This window comes from Biomphalaria glabrata, chromosome 1, assembly GCF_947242115.1.
Source record: "Biomphalaria glabrata chromosome 1, xgBioGlab47.1, whole genome shotgun sequence".
Taxonomy (NCBI): Eukaryota; Metazoa; Mollusca; class Gastropoda; family Planorbidae; genus Biomphalaria; species Biomphalaria glabrata.
In genome coordinates this window covers 452,793-479,363 of record NC_074711.1, presented here as the reverse complement: position 1 = coordinate 479,363, position 26,571 = coordinate 452,793, and the positions used below count along the sequence as shown (strand labels likewise).

General features: G+C 34.5%; 1 pseudogene; it reads left to right on the top strand.

The window, feature by feature from the left end:
* The window catches only part of LOC129927480 (dynein axonemal heavy chain 6-like), a 90,942-nt pseudogene that overhangs the window by 15,979 nt on the left and 48,392 nt on the right, over positions 1 to 26,571 (top strand).

Here is a 26,571-nt window from a genome sequence, read left to right as displayed (position 1 = left end):
TGTTGAGCTTTGTAAGTGCTGTTCTGAGGTTTTTAATATAAGAGGAATCAGAGTTTTGCAAGCTTTGGAGGGTTGTTTTTGCATCGGTTAGCAAGACAATCTGACTGTGAGGGGAACTTGGATGATTTGCTAGCATGGTAGCAGCTAGTGCTAGTGCTTCCCTTTCTGCTCTGTGACTGTCAGAGAGCTCTCCAGTTGCAATGGATTTTTCTAGTTTTCCTCCATCTGGCCATTCGATAAGTATTCCAGCTCCTCCATTTGTGGTGGCTTTATGGGATGAGCCATCCGTGTAAACACTGATCCACTGATTGCTAGGGTAATTGGTATGTAGAAAACAGTTCACTATTTCCTTGAGCTCTGTTGGTCTGTAATCAGATTTTCTTTTTATGTTTTCAATATGGTCCCTTATAGTAGGAAGAGGGCTTTCGTCCCAGGGTGGAAATTCGTTATAGTGTATCAAGGATTCCAGAGTAATTTTTTCAAGTTGGTGTTTCTTTTTTAGGTTTAGAGATTCCTGTATGAAATTGGTCCTTTTGAGACGTTTTTTGTGCCAGTTTTGTGGATTTTTGTTCTGAGTGGGTGCCTTTCAAAGGTTTCCAATTTAGTGAATTGGGAAAGGATTTTTATTTCTCTTCTTTCATCCAGAGAGATCAGGGCAGCGGTTTCCTCCATAGCTCTAATGGGTGTTGTTTTGATTGCTCCTGTCATTATCCTTAAACCAATATTTTGAACCTTGTCTATTTTTCTTAGGTTGGTTTGGGCTGCTGAGCCCCATGCTGTGGCACCATATTCTAGTACAGGTCTTACATAACTGGTATATGTCTTTTTCAGGATGTTGTGATTAGCTCCCCAATCTGTGCCAGCTAATTTTTTCAAGAGGGATAGTCTCTGGATGCCTTTACTCTGTGTTTTATCTATTTGGTTTTTCCAGGTTAGTCTCGGGTCATAGGTGACTCCAAGATAAGTAGGGCTGTCATTTTTTTCTAAAGCTTCCTTATCTAATGTTAATTTTATTGTTTGTTGTTTTGTTGACAGTGAGAATATGGTATATGTTGTCTTTTTTGTGTTAATGGACATGCCCCAGTCTTTGGACCAATTATTGAGTTTATCAAGAGCATCTTGTAATCGAAATTTCGATGTTCCTACATATTCTTCTGTGCTAATTAAGGCAAGGTCATCTGCATACATGCTGCTTTTAACTTTTTTGGGTAGGTTTTGATTTAGATCGTTTATGAATATTAGAAAAATTGTTTGGGATAGGACTCCTCCTTGGGGGACGCCATTTTTTATACCCACTGTGTGGCTTCTTTGTCCTTGCATGCAAACTAAGGCTTTTCTGTTATTTAGGTATTCCTTTATCCAGTTGTACATTCTGTGGGATATGTGATGCTGGATTAGCTTGAGCAAGAGACCTTGTTCCCAGACTTTGTCAAATGCTTTTTCTAAGTCAACCCACACAATTGTTGTTGGTTTCTTTTCTTGAAAGCCGTCTTCTATTTCTTGTGTGATGAAGGCAATTTGATCTTCTGTTGATCTGCCTTTTCTAAAGCCAGCCTGGGCTTCAGTGAGTAGGTTATTTGACTCAAGGATCCATGTCAGCCTTCTATTTATCACTCTTTCCATCAGTTTGCAAGTACAGCTAGTGAGGCTGATGGGACGGTAGCTATCCAGTTTATTTCTTGGTTTGCCGTGCTTTATTATAGGGATCATAATGGCTTTTTTCCAGATGTTTGGAATTCTGCCAGATTTCCAGCTAGCATTGAATAATTGTAGCAGTTTTCTTTTGGCTTGAGGACCCAAGTGAAGAAGCATGTCATTTGATATTTTGTCTGGGCCCGGGGCTTGTTTTGGTTTGAGGACTTTTAGGGATTCATCTAGTTCCTTCATTTTAAGATTAGTGGTCATTCCCAAGGAGTAAGCTGGATTGTTTTCTTTAATTTTATCTTGGATTTCTGAGTTTACATCTTTATTTCTACTTTCATTAATTTGTATTTGTCCTACGCTTTGGAAAAACTTAATGAATTCATTTGCTGCTATGTTGGAGTTCAGACACATATTGATCTCAGACTTTTGTATATGATAGAGCTAACCATTTTTATCATTGTTCTTCAACATCAATTCTGTTCTTAGGTTGTTCTAACAATATGTCAAATGATGTGGACCCGTGATGTCACAGCTATTCTTAGAGACTCTCGAACAGTTATCAGGGGAATGAGGGACTTCGAACAAAGAAGCTTTACAGTAAAAATTTTTATTTGATTTTATATTTCACAAAACTTATCTTTTCTACCATTATGTATCAGCACTTAAAATATATCAGTACTTTCAAAATCACTTTCTATCAACAGGAGTTAAATCTTCTAGCTGGGGCAGTGAGAGGAGAACTTCCTAAACTGGCACGAGCTACACTCTGCGCTCTTATTACAATCAATGTTCATGCACGGGACATAATTTCAGAAATGGTAAAAAAACAGGTCAGACATTTTTTGACATTGAACTTTTTCATCTTCCTAATATTATTAAATTCCATTTGATGGCTAAATCAATTTTTTTTGACATCATTAGAAAATACATATTGCTTCATGCAACAAAGACCAACAACTCTTCTTAAAAGATGACTGGTGAAATGTGCATTACAAATATTTTTAAATGAAATGTATTCATTGTCAAATCTGTAATAACAACACCTTATAGTGCCCCAAGTACCCTATCTATCCCTCCATGCTGTGCAAAAAGAAAGACCATTATGTGTGACCCTTGAGGTAACAGAAATGTTTTACATGCAGCCCTGAGATTACCAAAAGCTTTAAAATCTTGTATTAGAATGTAATATCTATAGCTAATATCTTACAAATAGTATGTCTGAAAAACAAATCAAAGCTTTACAAATTAATCAGTCAAATGGAATTTTAAAAATGGTAATCTGTTATAAAAAAGACAAAATCCTAATTGTCCCAAATGTGGTTAATTATGCCTATATTAATCAGCACTCAAGACTTCACGGTCAAAAAAAAAAAGAGCATTTAGAAAAACATCGTTTAAATAAACACAAGATCTTCTTTTTAAAAAGATAGAAAGGAAAATCACAAGTTACAGTTTCATTCTTTCGCTTTTACAAACTGTGTTTTGGGCAAATTTTTTGTTTTTAAAAATAAAGAATAGTTTCGGTAATGGTGATGAAATGTAGCACAGTGCTTTACCTCTTTTACATTTGTAACTATAGGACTCATTTTAGTCTTTTTAGGTCCATGTCATTATCTTCTGAATGTAAATAAAAAATCTTTCTGGGTTCAGTATAATGCTAGGAACAAAAAACAAAAATATTTTTCTCTCTGTATGTGAATAGAAACATTGCTTGTGCATTGGAAACATTTACAACCTACAGGAGATATATCTTATAAATATGTCTAGTTGTAAGTTGTAGCTGCTGGCAGTTTTAAAATCTCTTTAGCCAAGTTTTTTTGGTGTGGCATTTCTTTTGATCTACTAAGTCTTTGCGAATTCAGTCTGTGTCTTATTCCATTTCAATCTCCTTGGGATTCTTTCATTTGTTTGTTAAATGAGGAAACTACAAAACTTGTGTTAACAGGTATCAGAACTTTTAAGTTTTGACTGGCAAAAACAACTCAGATATTATTGGAATATATGGAAGTGGTCCAAACTGTGTTGTCTGCATGTCAATAGCTGTCTACACCTATGGCTATGAGTACCTTGGAGCCTGTCCTAGACTAGTGATTACACCTCTGACTGTAAGTTTATTGATATGGGTATCGTTGGACTATTTATTTTTTTCCAAGTGACAGGCATATTGGTTTGATCAATTGATAGGATAAAACATTTGAATTAATGTCAGGATAAAACATTTGAATAATATGACATGACCTGACTAATTTTCAGAACATGCCTAGCTGACTGTTTGAGGATTCAAGTGGATATTTCTATTGAATTAAAAAAATAAAATATTTGAATAACTAAGTTGACATATCCATTTCATCAATGATTATTAACTGGGCAAACACGTTTAACAAATTTACTGAACACAACAGAATTAATTGCTAATAAATTTTTAAACTTAATAGCAATGCTTTTAGTTTAAAAAAAAAACAGCTACCACTTTTGTGTAGATCCCTACTTTTAAATTGTAAATTCTCAGTTGCTTAACTAGCCTGAAGATTTTATGATTAACATATTAGTACCTTATTCATTAGTAATCTAGTAGAATGGGAGCTCAAAGTCTGCAAGTGATGCCAGATGTTACTTTTTGACAAATAGTTACAATCACAATCATTGAGACATTGACAAAATTCTTTCTCCCTCCTAGAAGGATAAGTATCATCTTTCTAGTTAATGCATTAAAACAGCAACCATCTCTATCTTTAGTTTTCTATTCATGCCACATTGCTCATTCATAGGACAGATGCTATTTCTGCCTTATGGGAGCCCTACAACTTGATCTAGGTGGAGCACCTGCAGGTCCAGCTGGTACTGGAAAGACTGAAACAACTAAAGATTTGGCTAAAGCTTTGGCTATATGGTGTGTAGTGTTTAATTGTTCAGACAGCTTGGATTATAAGGTGATTAGGACCTTAAATATAATTATGTTTCTTTTATAAAGACTATTTGAATTAGTGAATATTGAATATTTAGTTCAAATTGTTCATTGACTTATTATTATTATTATAGCTTTTATATAGCGCTACTTTCATGCTTATAGCATGCTCAGAGCGCTTTTGGTCCAATCTCATTTGTGGGGGGTTGGTTTTCCGTGCTGCCTTTAGGCAGAGACACCATGGCTGAGGGGCAGACAAACCATAGCTAAATGGTATAAAGAGGCTTACTTTCATTGAAAAACACCATGGCTAATGGCTTACATATTGTTGTGACTGATGAGACTGGGTGACATAAACACTACAGAACTGAATGACATAAGACTCCACAAGGCTCAGTGACTTAGATAATTATATTAACACAATATATTTTAAGATTCTATACCAGAAATAAATTAATCCTCTCTTGATTTATATTTTTTTTTGTGTGTGTTTTTATTGGCGATGCTCTAGTGTTCTAAACTTCATGTAATCCTTAATATGCTATTGGAAGGGAAGGCTGCTTCCATTTTCATTAGACTAGGCTCACAAGTCTGATAAAACTAAAACTCACCCCAAAAAGATGCAAGTCTACAATACATGCGTTCTGAGTACAAAACATGGTCAATGTATGTGAAACAAGCCCCCACCTCTGCCTAGTGGATGTGATCAAAAGGAAAAAAAACCTTTGTGGTGATCCCTACTTTTAAATAGAAAATAGTTGCTTAACTATCTTGATGATAAAGGTGTGATCATCATGTACAAATGAAGCTTTCAGAATGCATCAAATCATATTGTTGTAAACCTGGTGGTGACACAGTTGGGGGTAGTACTGTGTGTTTTTTTTATACTCAAATCGCCACAGTCCAGCGCAGGATGAGCGGTCAACTGTGACCAGTGACTGTACACGCCAGTTCGGCAACGACCTGTGTGTAAATATTACGCACGCAAGTCATGGCGATTGTGATCATTCTGAGTGGCCAAGAACGTTCCATCCCATTCTAGAAGGCCAGTAGAGACTCTATATAAGAGCGAGTGTGTTAGAAAGACTGGACTTCACGTTACCTCGCAATGTGACCAGACGAGTTAGTGTGATGTTGTTGCCAACCGTACAGTATTTGTAATGTATTTGAAATTAAATTGCTACTGTTACTTTGGAGCCCTAATGAGTTGTGAGGTTCTTTGAGTTTGTTGTGTCGTGTGGTGCAGTTTGAAGAGAGCCTGGGCAGTAGAGGAGAGATTGTAACAATATGAATAGAAGAGCATATAAATGCTTGGGAAGACATGGACATAGATCTAGACTTCACCATGTATAGAGAAGTGGTAGAGAGACATTCATTGAACAGCCATGTAGCAGCAATGATGTAGCAATGATGTAGCAGCAATGATGTAGCAGTAATGTAGCAATGATGTAGCAATGATCTCAGCTGACCTAGCTAGTTAAATGGAAAAGACTGGAACTACCAGGTTCTACATAGTATGCATGGGCACTATAGCCCTAACAAGGAAGGCTCTATGGGATAGCCATAGTCATCTTAGGACAGAGGTCTGTCAATGATGATAATGATTACTCTATGGTTTGACTTCTTCATCTATATTAAATACTGTTTTATTGAGCAATTATTAGATGTTAAAATTTTATGTTATTTTAACATAACTGATAGTTTCAATTTCCATTGTATTCTTCCAGATGATGGGAGGATTCTTCTCTGGGCTAGCACAGTCAGGGGCCTGGTGCTGTTTTGATGAGTTCAACCGAATCAATATTGAAGTTTTATCTGTTATTGCTCAACAACTTATTACTATCAGAAATGCCAAAGTAGCTAAGGTAGGAATCAAAAGTAGATAAGGCAGGATTCAAAAGTAACATAGGCATGAAGCTAAAGCAGCAAATATGAAGCATGTCTTACCACCAAAGAAAGTGTCGATTAAAAAGTGTTACCTGAAAATAAATAAAATAATGACTAATCAAGATAAAGTGACTTTTATCAAAATGTAATTACTTAGATCTGGTTATCATAATATAGAATAAGCTGTAATAAAAACAAAAAAAATTATTAGCAAAGGAATCTAATGAGAAAATAATATTTTCATATCGAACATTGTGCATGAAAGTAAATACTTAGGTTCTAGGTTTCTGAATGAAGATTTCTCGTGTTTTTATTAGGTCTAACGACCCAGATGAAAGTTTACCTTTATTGGATTATATTTCGGCATGAAACTCAAGGCCTACATGTTTTTTTGTTGTTTGTTTTTGGCGTAAAACTCAAGGACTACATGTTTGTTTGTTTTTTTGACATGAAACTCAAGGCCTACATGCTTGCCTCTAGTGTTTCAATCTAGTCCTTTATTAATCTCCATTATTGCCTACTAAAAGAAGAGTGTTTTTGTTTAAATATTATATGGAAAGGGAGTTAAATAATCAATGTAATTAATCAGACTAAAACATTGTTCTCTAGAAAAAGTGGCGTACATCGTTTGCTTAGTTTTTTTGGCATTATTATTTATGAAAAGTGTTGCAGACTAAGAAATAAATAACTTCATTTGTACAAGGCACAGTAAATAAAAAGAGACCATATAAACTCCAATAAGTCCTTCATTATAAAATACAAAGGTCAGTGTGAGAAAATGTGCCTCATTCCTATAATCTTATTCAACTTATTCTGCTCCTCACAAGTCTATAGACTTTTCTAAGTTGTAGATTTTGAATAATGGGATTGGAATTTTTATACTAAATACTACTGCAAACTTTCCATATTATAATCAGTAGATACAAGTGTGTATGTAAATGTGAATAAATCAGCAACTCTGGTTTAAAAAGCGAAACAAAATCAATCTTTCAAAGAGTTTATCAGAATAACACACCAATATTTCATCAGAATAACACACCAATATTTCATCAGAATAACACACCAATATTTCATCAGAATAACACACCAATATTTCATCAGAATAACACACCAATATTTCATCAAATGAACACACCAATATTTCATCAGAATAACACACCAATATTTCATCAGAATAACACACCAATATTTCATCAGAATAACACACCAATATTTCATCAAATGAACACACCAATATTTCATCAGAATAACACACCAATATTTCATCATGGGCAGTGTTTTTGTTTTACTTATTTTTCCAAATTCTGTGTCAAGCAGTTTCTTGTATTTTCTAATGTTGCAATTTAAAACTTTCATATATATTTTTTTTTTTACACCACACCATATATTAATATATTCCTGAGATCGTCATAATCATTATTTCCAATTTAATGTTGACTATTCATTATCATTACCTCTGTTTTAGTGATGGTTTGAGAGGTGGGTGCGTTTATTCTAACTTTTAAAACCCCTAGATAGAAGCTTGGTAATTGCATGTAGTGCATGTATGTTTCCATGTAGGTTACGGTCAAAGGGATTCAGTAATGAAATTGGTTAACCTGATTGGTGTTAAAAACAATTTAAAAAATTGTCTCTCTCTTTAGATTACTAGACTGGTAAGAACAAAGTTTTCTATGTTGTCTCCCTCTATAGCTCAATAGGTTCATGTTTGAAGGGCGTGAGATCAAACTGGTTCATACATGTGCAGCCTTCATCACTATGAATCCTGGTTACGCTGGACGGACAGAATTACCTGATAATTTACAGGCTTTGTTTAGACCTATATCAATGATGGTACCAGATTATGGTAAGAGGATGAAACATCTAGAAGGTCTTTTCCTTAGTAGTATTCAAAAGCCACAAGTACAACAATGGCTAAGTGTTTAGAAAAATCCCAAAAGGCCCAAATCTGCAAGTACATGTGATGCCTGTCATGGAGGCTTGAACAAACTGTTCATTGTGCAGAGCAGGCCATTGTCTTGTATTGTCTTGTACTTTGCATGGTTCGGGCCAAAGTTTGACTCCTACGGAGATTTATTTATGTATTTAATTTATAAGACAACAAAAATAGAACCTAAACCTATGAACCAGTTTAAAGTTGAGTGATCCTTTTGAATGTTTTATTACTTTTATCTCTGGTATCACATGCAATTTCTTTCTCAGCCTCTGTCATTTGAGATGGCTTGGATCTTATGCTAGATATGCTATATTGTCTCTCTATTCAACTTGGGCTAATTCTTTTCATCTCATTTCAGTATTGATATATTTTCTGCTGTAAGACCAATGAAGCTTTTTCCATTAAGGCCATCAGTGTTGATAAAAATGATATATAATAAACTTACAGATGAAGTTTATATGTAGTTTATTGTCACTCCGGTACAAAGTGACTCCTTGTAGATAAATTATTTCCAGTTGAAAAATCTGGCCATATTTTATTGCTTCTTTTGTTTTAGGTCTGATTGCTGAAGTTATCTTGTACTCAGAAGGATTTGAGTCCTCCAGAACATTAGCCAAGAAAATGGTTCAAATGTACAAACTGTGTAGTGAACAACTCTCGCAACAAGATCATTATGACTTTGGTAATAACCTTGACACATTATTATTATTATTATAGCTTTTATATAGCGCTACTTTCATGCTTATAGCATGCTCAGAGCGCTTTTGGTCCAATCTCATTTGTGGACCGGTGGGGGGGGAGGGGGTATCTAGGAGTTGGTTTTCCGTGCTGCCTTTAGGCGCTCAGTAAACACAACTCTGCCCGAGTCGGGTGTCGAACCTCGAGCCCCCTTCTAGGTAGCCAAGCCAAGCCAAGTTCAAGTGCACTTGGCCTCTCGACCACGCTTCCCACATTCTTAAATAAGTATTTCCTAGAAAAAAAGTACACACTCATAAATAATAATGTCCTAGAAAATAGTAGACACTCCTGAATAATTATATCCTAAAGCTAAAGACATGTACACACTCAAATAAAATGTGCTTATATGTTTCATTTAGGTAAAAAGCAAATTTATGATAATGTACACATTTTTGTTTTAGGTATGCGAGCTGTTAAATCTGTCCTGGTTATGGCTGGCAGTTTAAAAAGACAGAATCCTGACAAACCAGAAGATGTAGTTCTGATTCGAGCGCTTCGTGATAGCAATCTTCCAAAGTTTTTGTTCAATGATGCTAAACTGTTTCAAGTAACTCGGTTTTTACTTTTTCATTTATTATTATTATTAGTATAAGTATTACTATTATTTGTTTATGCTTTGAACTGTTATAAAAGACTAACAGCTAGAAGGAAATGAGAAGGCTGACACACTCGCCAAGAGTGGGAGAACAAACTCACAAGTAAACTCTGCACTCTATCCAGAAGAAATGAAGAAATTAATTGTAGATAAAATAAATGAGAAATGGACGAGCTCCCATCCAAATCACAAGAAAGATGACGCTTACTATAAGCTATCCCGACAAGACCAACGCCTAATCTTTCGACTCAGGACCGGACACAACAGAATGCGACAACACATGTTCCAGAAGCTCAAAATTGGAACCAGTGAAATCTGCCCATGTGGAGTATCACCAGAAAATGCCGACCACGTCCTCCAAAACTGCTCTCTCTACCAAGAGGCCCGTATAAGACATTGGCCCCAAATCACCCCAATAGAAAGAAAACTATATGGAGAGCTCCCTGATTTGGAAACCACTGCGCAGTTCATCTCATGTATTGGTCTAGTCATATGAACACTCCAACATAACAACGAGAACGATGAAGAAGAAGAAGAAGAACTAACAGCTATATATATAAACTCTTCTAACAAATGTCAAAACAATAGAAAGATGAAGTAAAAACCACAGTGTTCAGCCCTGTAATAAATGTGAACCATTTGATGAAGTGATAAATCACTCTGTTGATTAATAAACCACTACATCTATTCATGTAGGCCCTACTTCTGATTATAAGCTTACTGAACCATACAATAGTAAAAACTGTAAATTATTATTGTGCCATAATCTAAATAATCACTCATATTGCATTTACTTACATGGAGCTTGAGCTTTTAATTAGTTTTTAGACAAACATATTGTTATCTATGAATTATCAATTCATTTGTGGAAAGTTTTTGTTATGGTTTTATCACAAGCATTAACCAGAATATTTCTTATAGATAAATCTAAATTTTTAAAAAATTATATTTTTGGGTGGAATAAAAAAAAAGTATTAAGAAATAGTTATGAAACTTGTTCACTGAGTGGTTTTATAATGTTTTGCAGGCCATACTTTCAGATCTTTTTCCTGGTGTTAACATACCAGAACATGATTATGGCCAGCTGAAAGATGAGATCATGAACATCCAACTAGAAATGAAGCTCCAAGTGGTGGACACGCAAGTTGTGAAAGTGATACAGTTCTTGGAGACTATGATTGTCAGACATGGTGTTATGTTAGTTGGACCAACTGGGGGTGGAAAGACCACAATTTACAGGGTAGTGTATTACATTTGTAGCCATTCTAATTGTAGTGTTTTAGAGCCACTAACTTAAAAACACTATTCGACAATGTCGACCCTGGGAAGGTACTGGGCTTTATCCGGGAAGTGGGGTTGTCTACAAAGATCTGATTTATAAATCTGTGAACATGTACTATTTACATTAGATTTTTACCAAATTATTAAATTTTTACTACCCTTACTATTTTAACTGTGAATAGACCTTGATTTTAATGATTTAACTGTATAGAATTTAGCCCCTGTTATGTAGAGAGAGAGAGTAGTCCTTAAGGGACTGCAGGCACGACATGGCCTAAATTGTGCTGATGTGCCTAAAATCCAAATCAAATCAAATCTAGGTACGTAAATATTAAACTTGTAAGTTTTCATTCACTCTGGGACTCACACAATTCTCGGTCATCACATTCAAGCATATTTTCTACAAATGAAAGATTGCATTTGTTTTTAAATTCATGACTTTATGTTCTTGCATTTGAAAAGTTTGAAACAGGGCCTAAAAGCAGAGTTTAATGATGCTAATAAGGAATCCATCAAAAGTACATGATCTACTAAGCTAGTATTTAAAAAAAATATATAGTCATCTATCCACATTATGTCCTTTTGTTGTACAATGACCTTGTTTCTTAGGTCTATACATTGAAAGTTAACAACAATCAATAATTAAACACATTCAATATCAACTTTCTCTGTGGCACCAGTGAGACAAAGACCAGAAATAAAATAGGCTCCTCCCTTGGAATTATGTATAACAATTTGAACAAATTTAAAATATTTTAAAGACCATCTTTCACACTTAGAGCATTTATATATATATATATATATATATATATATATATATATATATATATATATAGTTTGTCCATCGTGGTTTGATGATGACCACTTTTGTCATCCAGGGGGCTGAGGGCTTTGCACAGGGGTTTTGTGCCCCCTCATTTGGCTGGTGAGACCTATGTAATGTTTGGCCTTCTTCTTCTTCTTTGGATAGACTGTCATATGTAAAAAAATGCATATCTTGTTTACGGCTAATTTGGGACAGGTTCTGAGTTTTCTGAATTTTTTTCACAATTTCATGATGTAGGTGTAGGTTAAGACATCATTGATATTTTAAGGTAATTATGTCTTACAATGCATACAGCTCAACCAAATAAAAAGTTATTAACTGTTGCCAAATTTTCTTTGAAAATATTATAACAGCATCATTAAAATGAAAAAAGAAAAAAAAGATAGTTATTTGGAAAGTAAAAAGATTCAATACAAATTTTGACACCTGGCAGGCTTTGTTGTGCAGTTGTTTAAATGATCTGAGCTCTTTGTTACCTACCCCTGATGTTTTGTAGGGTAGTCAGACTCATTGCTAGTTATTTGGTACAGTTCCTTCCTAACTATTTAGCTTGTAACCTAAACACTTTTCATTCTGTTCATAATATTTTTTTACACAATTTAAAAAAAAATAAAATATTCAGTTATTGTGAATGAAAAGATTAACTGCCAATGCCTAAAGTTTGGTGAATGTGTATTGTGTAGTGTTTGTGCTTCAACCTTATTAAGGCATTAGATTAAGCATCAGATCTGATATTACATTGGAAAAGACATAACATTAGAATAGGTATAATATGTATTTTAATTCTAAATCAATTTACCTTTACCTATCCCTTAGTCTGTTGGACCATTGGGGCACCATGGCAAGATTCATCGACTGTCTTTCTCCATTCCTCTCTGTCTTTTGCCTTAGTTAGAACCTTTTTCAATGGCAGGCCCGTCCATTCTTTATGTTGTCCTCCCATCGATTTCTCTGTCTGTCACTTCTTCATTTTCATGGTACTAAATATATAATAACCCTATCTATTTAAGCAAAAAAATGTTTTAAAGTTTTGATGACTTGTTTCATTAGATTCTAGAAAAAGCCTTGACCAGTTTGTACAATCAAGGTGTACAGAATGAATTCTATCAACCAGTTCATGTGTATGTTATGAATCCAAAATCTATTACTATGAATGAATTATATGGAGGTGTGGACAAACAAACGCTTGAGTGGAAAGATGGGCTGATGGGACTGACTGTCAGGTTTTGTGTCAACGTAAGAGTTTAGCAGTTATATTTAGTTTGAAAATTTGCAAGAAAATTTGCATTAAGATAAGTGTTAGAATATATTGTTTACTTAATGATAAGTGTAATAGTAGGTTACATTATTCACATGAGTATGAAGTGTAAATGTTTATTATTGTGACTAGCCTGTGAATACATTTGGCATTATTTTGAACTGTTTAGGACACAACCAAAGATCATCAGTGGATAGTATGTGATGGCCCTGTGGATGCATTATGGATAGAGAACATGAACACAGTGTTAGACGACAACAAAATGTTATGCTTAGCCAATAGTGAGAGAATCAAATTTACACCTTACATCCACATGATCTTTGAGGTGCAGGATCTTGCCGTAGCTTCACCCGCGACAATGATAATGTGTGTTGATTTGTCTTATTTTGAAATGTAATTTTTGTATGTTGATGTAATTATGACATTTAAATGTTAAAACAAAAAAAAAGGGAACCTATACACTAAGTTTGGTCAACCCCTTTATGTGTGAATTGTCCTAGAAATGTGAAAAAGTAGCAATTTTTTCACAATTTTTGCCCTAACATAAACATAACATTTCTATTTTTTTAGGGGTGGGGGGGGGGGGGTCAAAGTGTCCATAGTAATAGATTGTAATACATTGTAATAGATGCTATGCTTAAGAGTTACTAAGACATAATTGGCAACACATTTATTCATATTGAAAATCAAACAAAATTTTTTTTAACTCTAATTATTTAACCAAAAAAAAAAATGTTGTGCAGTGTATATGATAATGTGTATTCACCTTTTTGAATTTCAAGATTATATCATTACACTGTTAAATGGATAGAGATGGAAGGTAGTGAATAATGTAATGATAGAAGCATGCAGATGCTATTAGCTAAGGTTGACCCATCAGGGTGCCAAGAAAGATTCCAGTGCTTTTTAAAAATGATACAAAGTATCTTAAAGAACTATATCCATACCAGTAAGAACAAATTAGTTTCAATGTAGACTTAAGAATTCTCAACATTTAGATCTGTACTCTTATTTTCCAGGTAGATATCAGCAAAATAAACTCATTTTGTAAATTGCTTGAAGCCATTTTCTTCTACAAGCTTGGTCAATTTGACTGGTCACTAGAATCCTCCAAGATGTTTCGATTTCTGTGCCAGATCTTTGTGTTTTGTTACCTTTGGGCTCTTGGGGGTAACCTCAATGATGAGTACAGAGATGCTTTTGATCTGTTTATACGACAACAATTTGATGAAAATCAAGATGCCAAGGTAACTGAAACAATATTATGTGTTGATAGTTTCAATCAGATATTCTATTTATACATCATAGACAATTTAGTGCTGAACTGGCTCAGAGTTGATTTCATTGTTGGATAATATAACAACAAATTTGGACCTTAAAGAACTGGGTATATTTCTTCTACTCACTAAACCTATTGACTTTATTAAAAACTAGACCCATCTAGTAAAAGACTACATTGGTAGTGATAGTAGAAAACAATTAACAAAACATACACCAAGGAGTCTTCTTTATAAGCATAAAAAATAGTTTTTTTGATTGGATACAGAGACGTGAGTCTTGAGTGCATTTTGAATACTGATGCTTGCTTATAGCTTACTTCATTGAGTAATCTAGTAGCTGGAAAGAAGTCTAGATGTAGTGCATTCTAGATGCACTGCTGAAGTACTATTGAAATGACAACATGTTCTGTTTAAATTTGATGTTATGTTGTCCTTAAAAAGAATACTGAAGTTATGAACATTGAAATTATTTGCAAGATGGAGTGTTTCTCTATTATTAATATAACCTTTCAGCTGCCAGGAACATATCCTTTATGGAGCTGTTACATTGAGGTGGACTCAAAGAGAATGGATCTGTGGGAACGTCTTGTCTCATCCTTTCGATTTGACAAATCCATTTCATTTTTTAAAATGATGGTGCCCACTGTGGACACAGCACGTTATGGCTACTTCCTAGAGCGGTTACTTTCTGTTCAAAAACCAGTGCTCTTTACAGGAGGGACAGGCGTGGGCAAGGTAGTATGAAATTAGTTTACCAATTTACCTTCATTAAAGATATGATTATAAGATGTTGATTTAATGTTTTTGTTTAAACTATAACTAAAAAAAAAATGTTGCAACTTCTGAATATTTCTTGATTGGTTAATGTTTGTGTAATTGAAATAATTGACTGCATATCTGAAAGAATGAATATATTGTCTCCTTCAACTTGCTCTAGTCTGTGATAGTAAGAGATTTACTTGATCGCATCTCTGAGAGAATGAACTACGTACCAGTTTACATTAACTTTTCTGCACAAACCAGCAGCGGAAGAACTCAAGAAATTATTGAAGGGAAGTTGGAGAAACGAAAGAAAAATGTTATTGGTAAATTTATTTTTTTGTCTATAACTGTAACATTTTAACTTCATATACAGTCTTATGTTTTAAACTAAATGTCTGATCTCAGTTTTTTTTTTTTTTTTTTTTGTATGTCTTTTTGGTTAATATCCTGACTTATTAATTTCTTTATTTACTCTCTCAAGATATTTTTAGTACTAAAATTAATTTCAGTAATTATAAAATTAAATATCATTTTATGCTAAAAATTGATTACTTAAAATAAAATAATTTTCTATATTTTCAAAACCCTACCAATTGAGTCAAGGTTTGCAGGCTATATAGGCTACTGCTTTGATCTTATGTGCAAAAAAAATCGACAGGGGCTTATTGCAAAAAAAAAAATTTACATGAAGAGCGCAAGTTGAGAAAGAGATCATGTTCTTCCTCAACTACTAACAAACATTTTGTGTTCAACTGCTAATATGCACTTCTCTAATGACCAACAAAAATCTTTTAAAAACTAACATATATGTCTTTAATGACTAACACACATATAGTTCTATAACATCTTCAATGTTTGAAACACATATAAAAAAAAGTTATGTTCACTTGATACGCTTTGCCAGCTATGCTTTAAGGATCTAGAGTGGTTCCCTGCCCCAAATGATTGTCTGGATGGGTTACATCTGTTTAACAAATGATGTCTGGATGGGTTACATCTGTTTAACAAATGATGTCTGGATGGGTTACATCTGTTTAACAAATGATGTCTGGATGGGTTACATCTGTTTAACAAATGATGTCTGGATGGGTTACATCTATGTATAAGTAACACACTTCACACATTGCAACAAATGCATTCAAACAATTAGTAGAACAAACAAAATAGGCTACATTTCTTTTTTTTTTCTTTTTTTTTTTAAAGTTACATGGCTTGGGGTAACAAATCACCCACACACAAATCACCATAATTGGATCATGGTTGTGGCTAAAAGCAGTATGAAAAATAGACTTTGTCCTTTCAATATACCTGCTGGTGGTGAAAGAGTGGTTTTTATATCCTGTTTTGGACAGTTCCAATAGCAGCTACAACAATTTTTTTTCCCTTTCAGCTTTGGCATTTCTTTTTATAATGCCCTGACCCAATTAACTCAGCAAGCTGATTTTTAGTCTATGCTTTGTGTAGTTTTAGTTATTTTTTTCCTGATTCTCTCAGGTCTACCTAGTAAACTCATGAAATGTTTCTGAAGCAGTGATCAGTTGCACCATTAAATGTTTTTTTCAAGTTCTTTCAAGAAAACTTGTCAGGTCTTAATTTAACCTGCATTTCTTTTTTCTTGTTTGCTTTTCACACATCAACTGTAGTTTTGTTTTGTACATAACATTGTGCTGTTAGGTAGTTCAGAGTAATGACAGCATAGTGACATGGTATCTGCTTGCAGCCTAATTGTACTTTTAATATTTCCCACATGCTTCATCATGATTGGGGGTCAACATGTCCTAGAGCAATTTTTAATACATTAAATTAACTAACTTTTTGATTGATTGAAATTAAGAATAAGAACAATTTCAATGTTTAACTAATGCATGGTGACATTATAGTCTAAAACTGACCTAATGTTTCAGTAGTATTAATGTTTAATTACAAAATTTCAGAAAATTGAACTCCACTTTTAGAACAATTAAAAAAACAATACAGTCCAATAGATGTAGGTTGGGAACAAAGAAGTGGCAGGGGCTATAATTGACCATCATTTATACATGTTTCTATAAGCATCTCAACTGTAGTCTTACATTTTCGATAGCGCATCAGATTATGTTTTTTTGAGGATTTGTGACGACCTGCCCTTTTGACTTAAAGCCCCGCCTTTACTTACATATTTGTAAAATGTTTTACATGTTTCGAATTTTCTTTTAGAGTTGAAGATAATTATTTCCTAGTCCAAACCTCCTGCAGGATGAGGGGGATGGGAGCGGGCAGGGTTTGAACCCTGGACTATAGGTAAATCTGAACGATAGTCCAGTGCGAAAATCACATGACCATGCAGCCATCTTATCCTTAATGGCTGACATACAAGACCATAGTAGTAACATACAACTCTTGAAAAGTACCAGTAGACTTACATCTTAATTCCTCAAAACTTTGATCAATGTTCATTATTCATACCAATGTCCTTCTGTCATGCTTTTCTCTGTGTACAGGTGCACCTCAAGGTAAACGAGTGGTCATATTTATTGACGATCTCAACATGCCCAAACTGGACACGTACGGCTCTCAGCCACCTATTGAACTTTTACGACAGTATCTAGACTTTGATGGTTTATATGACAGAGAAACAATGACCTGGAAAGAGATTCAGGTGCTAAAAATAATTGCAAACGTTTTTTTTTTTCATAAAGGATAACAAAATGTTTACTGTTTGAGTGCATGTGTATGAGTTGAAGATTTTTGATTAAACTGATAATAATAATAGTTTTATTTATAAAGCGCTGTTAACAAACAAAATGTAGGCTCAAGGCGCTGTAATAACATTACAAACACAAACACGACAATAGAAATAAAAAACTAATCTAAAAAAGTTTTAAACTAGTAGGTCTTAATGTTCTTCTTAAAAGTGGTGTAGCATGTTGTCTGTCTGAGATCAATGGGGAGTGTTCCAAACCTTTGGTCCGTGCACTGAAAAAGCCTGCAGACCGTAGCTTTTGAGGGAGAAACGTGGCACCACTAAAAGCGTCCATTGAGCATAGGGCTCTCTGGGGGACATATGGAGTAATCAGTTCTCTAAGGTACAGTGGCATCTCATTGTTATATATACACTGATGACAAAGTGTGGCGACAGTGTAATCGATTCTTGTACCTGGCATGATAACAACAGCCAAAGAACAATGGGGAGAGTCTTGCAATGTGGACCACTTTTTTTTACCCTTTATATATTTAGAGGGTAGCATTCTTAATATACTGGCTCGCCATGATATAAAATGTTAAATAATTTTAAAAGATTCAGAATGGCTCATACTGGAAACCCTCTTTGACTGCAATTTTGAAATCATTAAAACTAATTCCACCTTGGACTGACAAGCTGTGAAGAGACTATAAAGTTGTTTTAAATAGGCATAAATGTAAAAGTATTCAATTTTGTCATTGCAAATATCATTTAAAGAATTCACCTATCCCTTAGCCTGTTTAACTGTTGGGACACCACGCATGATCTGTCGACTGTTTTTCTCCATTCCTCTCTGGGTTTTTTTTTTTTGCCTTTAATAGAATCTCTTTCAATGACTGGTCATCCATTCTTTTATGTTGTCTTCCTATCTCTTTCTGTGCTGCCTCTTCTATTTCCTGGTTCTGTTCCCTGCAGAAAGTTTTTTGCGAGCCCTGAAGACCTTGTGGTCATAAACGAATATGGTCATAAAGTTTTAGTTTTCTGTTATTGACAGTGGTTAGCAGGTCATCTCTGGGCCCAATTGTCATTGTGATCCAGTATCTAATCTTTTGTTTATGTTTCAGTCTTTGTATGTGATAATTAGGATCATTCTATAGCATATATCTATGGCCAGGATCCTCCTCTACAGTTCTGCAGTTCAAGCATATAAGAATGTGGCCATGACCAAAGTCTGATTTAAGTGTGGAGGGCTATACCTTTGTCTTTCTAAATTGCTATGAGTTAACCAAGTGCTCCTGTGAACTGGCCAGTAGTTCAGTTTTGGTTTCTTTATCTGAAACAATAGCTCTTAGGTATTTAAATTTACTGACACTTGTCAACTTTCTTTAAGTCTCCAATACTAATGTCTGTTGGCTACTAGAGTCATAATTAGTGTTTTTTCAACATTGATTTGCATACCCTATGCTGTGGCAGTCTTGTCTTTGAGCAACTAGTAAGCTAGTCCCTGCCAGACCATCTATGTATTCAGCAAAGCACAAGTTAGTAATTTTTCTTCCTTTAATGCTTACAGTACCTTTGTAACCTTTAATGTTGAAAGCTTTCTTAAAATCTATTAAGACTTGACAGAGTATCCTGAAGCTTAGTATTTTTTTCTGTTGTGCTGTGACCTTGTCTAAAACCTGCTTGTCCTACTAAAATTTTTGTCATCTATTGGTTTTAGATGGTATAATATAATTTTTAACAGGACTTTGCTGGGATGGCTTATGAGGCATGGTAGTTTTGACAGAGTTGCAAATAGCCTTTTTTTAGCAGGGTGATGATGAGTGATTGAAACCAGGGCTTGGGCCAGTCTCTTGACTGCCAGATCCTGTTGCAAATCTTAAAAAGTGTCTTTATTATCTTTACTCCTCCAGCCTTGTAGAAACTTACCCCCAAAAAAGTATATATGTGTGTGTGTTAATGTCATTAAATGATGGAATAGATTTTGATAAGAGAATAAATAGGCTTTGTAATACAAAAGTTCAGATGATCAATTTAATTCAGATATATTCACTCAGCAAGAGTTCCAAGTAGCACTTTTAATATTTAGCAGTCTTAAAGATATTTTGAGTGTTTATTTCACTTAAGAAATTTGGTTTGAAATGATAGTCCTGTTTCTGAATCTATTCTGAAGTGAAAGTTGGCAACCAGAAGTTATATTATCAGAATTAGAGAATTTAGTGCTGCCAAGAAGGTACAGGTGTGGCAATGGAGATATGGCTTTCACAAAATAATCTATCTTCAAACCAGAGAAGCCATTACTGACAATCAGCAAAGTGGACATATTTAATCCTGTGTTCAAGATTCCATGAAATAATCTTTCAAATTCTCTTTTAGTCAATTTTAAAAGAAAAAAGCTGATACACTGCTACACAGCTTTGTGCACTGACTCAAACAATTTTTTCTGTTACAGGATGTAACCCTTGCTGCTGCCTGTTCGCCTCCTGATGGTGGTAGAAATCCTGTGTCACCAAGGTTATTTCGACATTTTTCCATGTTCACCATCCCATCCCCAACTGAAATGAGCCTAAAACAGATGTTTTTAGTAAGTACAGAGTTGTTTTTTTATTGAAACTTTTCTTTAGTACAATATTTTTTTTTTTTTTTTATGTGTTTATGATGTTCCTTCAAAATTAAAAGATTATTACGTTGTAGCCCAAACCTCCCTCAGGTAGTCGGAGGATGGTGACTGTGTTTGAACTAGGAACCATTCAGACAATAGTCCAGAGCTCCTACCGTATCATCATTTTAACAAGGGCCTCACTTAAATACGTTATAATTTAATTTTTAATGGTATTGATATTTTATACTTAAAATATTAATATTGTAAAAAATGTTTTACTTATTTCGGATGTTCCTTCAGAGTTGAAGATAATTACTTCCTAGTCCAAAAACCTCCCGCAGGACGACGGGGGATGGGAGCGGGCAGGGTTTGAACCCGGGACCATCGATAAGTCCGGACGACAGTCCAGCGTGTAAACCGCACGACCTGGCAGCCATTCCGTATTGAGTGTAATATATATTTTCAGTTAAAAAATAGTGATTGTAAATTGTATTGACTACATTCTCAAATGTCAGGGTAAACTGCCTGGTCATTTAGTATTTGTGAATGTTGTCATGTTGGTCACTCCTGTCAGGTCTGGACTAGGATGTTCTAATCTTCAATTCAGATAGAATGTCTGTCCTATAACACACATTGAAATAAATTACAATTTATTGAAATATAAAATGTTTTCAACTACTTGTGGAAAAAAAAAGATAATTAGATAAAATATAACTTTTTTGACTAGTAAATTAAAATACATTTGATAAAGACTTTGTTGGCCTCTTTCAGTCATTGAACAAAGTATTTACTTAATAATAAAAACATAGTTTAGGTTATTGGGCCTATTATGTTTGACTTCACTTTTACTTCCAGGCAATCATCAATGGGTTTTTACTAGACTTCTCTCGCAATGCCCGTACATTAGCTGAACCAATAGTTAACTCAGCTGTTGAACTCTATTTTAGAATGAGCTCAGACCTACTTCCTACGCCTGCCAAATCTCACTACGTTTTCAATCTGAGAGACCTTTCTAAAGTAGTCCAAGGTCAGCATTCTACTTTATAAATTGTCTGCTACTAAGCATTTAAACAACAAAATTTCATGAAATTTGCACCTTTTCAATATCCCATATTATAATAATTACTGATGATATAATTATAATTAATTGCAAGATGATATGAAAATAGCTTTAAAATACCACTGAAAATATTGTTCGACTAGTACTGTGAATCAGAAACTATGAAAAGAAAACAAAGCTTTAGAATGTCTAAGTGAAAGAATTGTTGTTTGAAAATTATTATCACCTCAAAGCTCGAGAGTGACCATAAGGCCTAGAATGCAGACTGGTTCTGATTACAAATAAAAGTAAACTAACATTATTGAGAAACAGCTCTTCAATGAAGAAGTTGATAAATTCAATTTCATATCAAACAACTTTAAATAGTTCCACAATAAAAGCACAGATTTTTTATAAGGGCTACATTAATTTACAGTAACAAAAGCAGGGGGTTAATTAAACAAATTTTTTAAAAATAGATTACAAAGTCTCACAAAAATGGTTTGGACTTTCTGAATTTTTTTTTTAATAGTATTTTTAGATTGATATTTTCATAGGATGAAATTATAGCAAAAATTCTTTTCCTTGTAATTTTATTGCTAGAATCTCAATTTCATTTTCTGTTAGAATTTTCAAATTTGTAATGACATTTTATTGTTTTGTAGGTATATTGCAGGCTGATGCAGGAATCTTCCGTGAAAAAATTCAAATTGTTCGTCTATTTATTCACGAGACTCAAAGAATGTTCCATGATCGACTGATTAACAATGAAGACAAGCTTTTCTTCCACAAACTTATGGCAGAAATTGTGTACAAAACATTCAATGAGGTTATGTTTAAATTACTGTTATCATTATTTTTAATTTATTTAATTATTGTTTCCAATCTAATCAGTAATGTTAATTAGAACTGAAATAAATACAATCATCAATAGAAGTAATAGCATCAATAGAGGCAAAATAATCTTTATTAATAACTCTTTAAAATGTGAACATTTAGGTCAATGCTCTTAAATTGGTGTAAGAAGTGCAAACAGTCTTGTTCCTATTCATATTACAATGTGAACATTCATTCAGATTGATGAATGTTTGTATAGAAATTTATTCCATTGTTGATGAGCTTGTCATTGTGTTGTAGTTCTAGTAAGCATTTAGCTTACTTGATACAAAACTCTAAATAAATTCTGAAAATGTTTCAACACCTACAATCAACACACATTCTGTCTCTCATCTCCTACTTCTTTCATCAGCTGCTAAGCTTCTTTTACCAACTGTAGAAATCTGAATTTAGCAGCAACAGTTCTCTGTCAATACAAACATGGGCACACACTCCATAACATACATGTTTAATAGTTTTTAGTTAGCTCAGTGCAATGGAATCTATATTTCATTTAAAATGGGGGGAGGGGGGGGAGAGGATCTGTGAAGAGTGGCGGAAAAGCTTAAACTGCTGTGCTATCCATCAAAGGGGCTCAAGCTCATAACCCGACTAAGATCTGAGTTGTGTTTGCTGGGTTCCTGAAGGCAGCACAGAAATTTCTCACAGATAGCCCATACTCTCACAAAAAAAGAGATTGGACCATAGCGCACTACCATAAGCATGAATAATGAAGCTATAAACCAGCCTAAATCTCATTCATTCTCCTGACCTGAACTGAGATTGTCAAGATCTTACTACCCTATTTATTAGACCATCATTTTATCACTTGGCCATCCTATCTAAAATACAAATGTCAATTTTTTTTAATTTTTAAAATTAACTCCAAACATCTGACCCTCATCAAATATCAATGCCAGTAAAGAATTCTTTTAATTATTTTCAGAACTTTGATCCGCATTCATTTATCAAAGATCCTTTACTGTTTGGTAATTTCATGAAGATGGGATGCCCACCAGAAGAGAAATTTTATGAGGAGATATCTGACATGAACAAACTTCAACATGTTTTAGGGGAGGTAACAAACTGCTATTTAATGATTTCTAAAATTTATATTGTGTAATGAAAATTTCATATGAAAATATCAAAATAAAACGATAAAGTTCTAGACATTTGGAAACTTAGTTTTATACTTCAAATAGTTACATAGGTATAATGTTTTTAACCATTTCAAAAGTTATCATCAAGCACTTCATAGTCTAACCTCTATATTTTATTAAATCATCTAAATTAAAATACATCTTATATAGAACTCTACAAAGCTTTTAATACTTACTTATGTAGAAATTCCTTCTGTTTGAGACAGTATCTAGATGACCTTAACCTTACATCACCTAAAGAAATGCGTCTTGTGTTCTTTATGGATGCAATGGAACATATTACTCAACTAGTCAGGATGATTCAACAAGAAAGAGGCAATGCCTTATTGGTTGGAGTGGGAGGAACAGGAAAACAGTCATTAACAAGGTTCAATATATAAATATCTATAATATTTTTACCAGATTGTTGAGTTAAAATAATCATTTTTTTACAGTTTTAAAAGAACATTTATATATACTAGTAGATAAAAACACACCTAAGTATGTGATTTTTTTTTTTTTGTGTGCAGATTGTCTGCCCACATGTGTAACTATCGCTGCTTCCAGAATGAGCTCTTTCGAGGCTATGACTATTCTTCATTCCATGATGACCTGAAAAAATTGTATGATACAGCAGGCATTCAAAATAAACCCACAATTTTTTTATTTACTGATACACAGGTTGGCAAAAGAGTTTATATATATATATATATATATATATATATATATATATATATATATATATATATATATAGAGAGAGAGAGAGAGAGAGAGAGAGAGAGAGAGATACATATGTATGTATGTGAATATCTGTGTGATCATGTGTGTTTGTCAAACTGTATGTATGTGAATATCTGTGTGATCATGTGTGTTTGTCAAACTGTATGTATGTGAATATCTGTGTGATCATGTGTGTTTGTCAAACTGTATGTATGTGAATATCTGTGTGATCATGTGTGTTTGTCAAACTGTATGTATGTGAATATCTGTGTGATCATGTGTGTTTGTCAAACTGTATGTATGTGAATATCTGTGTGATCATGTGTGTTTGTCAAACTGTATGTATGTGAATATCTGTGTGATCATGTGTGTTTGTCAAACTAATGTGATACATATTAATATTTGAAAAATCTAATACTGGTACTATACTATATGGCTTCTTCTATTTGAAAGACAATGGATAAGCCTAGATGTGTCATTGGTTTTAGTTTCTTCTTGAGTCTGGGCAGAATCTGGTGTTATTAAACAAGCCAATTCTTGAGTGTCAAAGTTTGCCACAGTTAGTGTATATGAATGCACCTGTTAAAGGGCTATGTGACAGGACAGCTTTCTTTATCATCTTTTTGTCTCTAGCTGCTTCATTCCTTTTGTTCTCAATGAGGTTTGTACCAGTATGCACAGTCTATCTTTATGCTGACCAATCTTGGGTGATGTTTGTACCAGTATGCACAGTCTACCTTCATGCTGTTCAATCTTGGGTGATGTTTGTACCAGTATGCACAGTCTACCTTCATGCTGTTCAATCTTGGGTGATGTTTGTACCAGTATGCACAGTCTACCTTCATGCTGTTCAATCTTGGGTGATGTTTGTACTAGTATGCACAGTCTACCTTCATGCTGTTCAATCTTGGGTGATGTTTGTACCAGTATGCACAGTCTACCTTCATGCTGTTCAATCTTGGGTGATGTTTGTACCAGTATGCACAGTCTATCTTCATGCTGTTCAATCTTGGGTGATGTTTGTACCAGTATGCACAGTCTACCTTCATGCTGTTCAATATTGGGTGATGTTTGTACCAGTATGCACAGTCTACCTTCATGCTGTTCAATATTGGGTGATGTTTGTACCAGTATGCACAGTCTATCTTCATGCTGTTCAATCTTGGGTGATGTTTGTACCAGTATGCACAGTCTACCTTCATGCTGTTCAATATTGGGTGATGTTTGTACCAGTATGCACAGTCTACCTTCATGCTGTTCAATATTGGGTGATGTTTGTACCAGTATGCACAGTCTATCTTCATGCTGTTCAATCTTGGGTGATGTTTGTACCAGTATGCACAGTCTATCTTCATGCTGTTCAATCTTGGGTGATGTTTGTACCAGTATGCACAGTCTACCTTCATGCTGTTCAATATTGGGTGATGTTTGTACCAGTATGCACAGTCTACCTTCATGCTGTTCAATATTGGGTGATGTTTGTACCAGTATGCACAGTCTATCTTCATGCTGTTCAATCTTGGGTGATGTTTGTACCAGTATGCACAGTCTACCTTCATGCTGTTCAATATTGGGTGATGTTTGTACCAGTATGCACAGTCTACCTTCATGCTGTTCAATATTGGGTGATGTTTGTACCAGTATGCACAGTCTATCTTCATGCTGTTCAATCTTGGGTGATGTTTGTACCAGTATGCACAGTCTACCTTCATGCTGTTCAATCTTGGGTGATGTTTGTACCAGTATGCACAGTCTACCTTCATGCTGTTCAATATTGGGTGATGTTTGTACCAGTATGCACAGTCTACCTTCATGCTGTCCAATCTTGGGTGATGTTTGTAACAGTGTGCACAGTCTACCTTCACGCTGTCCAATCTTGGGTGATGTTTGTACCAGTATGTCCAATCTTGGGTGATTCTTCTCCCACATACTTTCATTGAAGCCTGTGATCATCAAATCTTGCTTGGTTAGTCTTGGTCATCCCTTGGGTAAGACTACATAATCTTGGCATAGTGGTTGGGCTTAGGAAACTTCCATTTGGCATGCAAGTGACATGTCCAAGCCAACTTAGTCTTTTTCTGTGTCATAATATTATAGATATTGTGTGTATTGGCTAGTTTCAAAACGTCCTGATGGGAGACACAAACCCTGCAGGAAAAGGACATTATGTGTCACAGGCAGTGCAAGGGTAAACTATCCTCGTGATGTATGCATGTTGACCAGCTCTCACTACCATTAAGAAGAGTTCACACTACGCAGCTTTTTTGGTCGCTGTGGTCAGTTTAGTATTTTCCCAGACATAATTAGAGAGTCTTGCCACTGCTGCAGAAGCTTTTTCTTGTGCAAGACTTGAGTCTTGGTGAGACTTATTGCAAGTCTGAACCCTTGACATGCAACTGCCAGAGCATTTACTAGTTTTT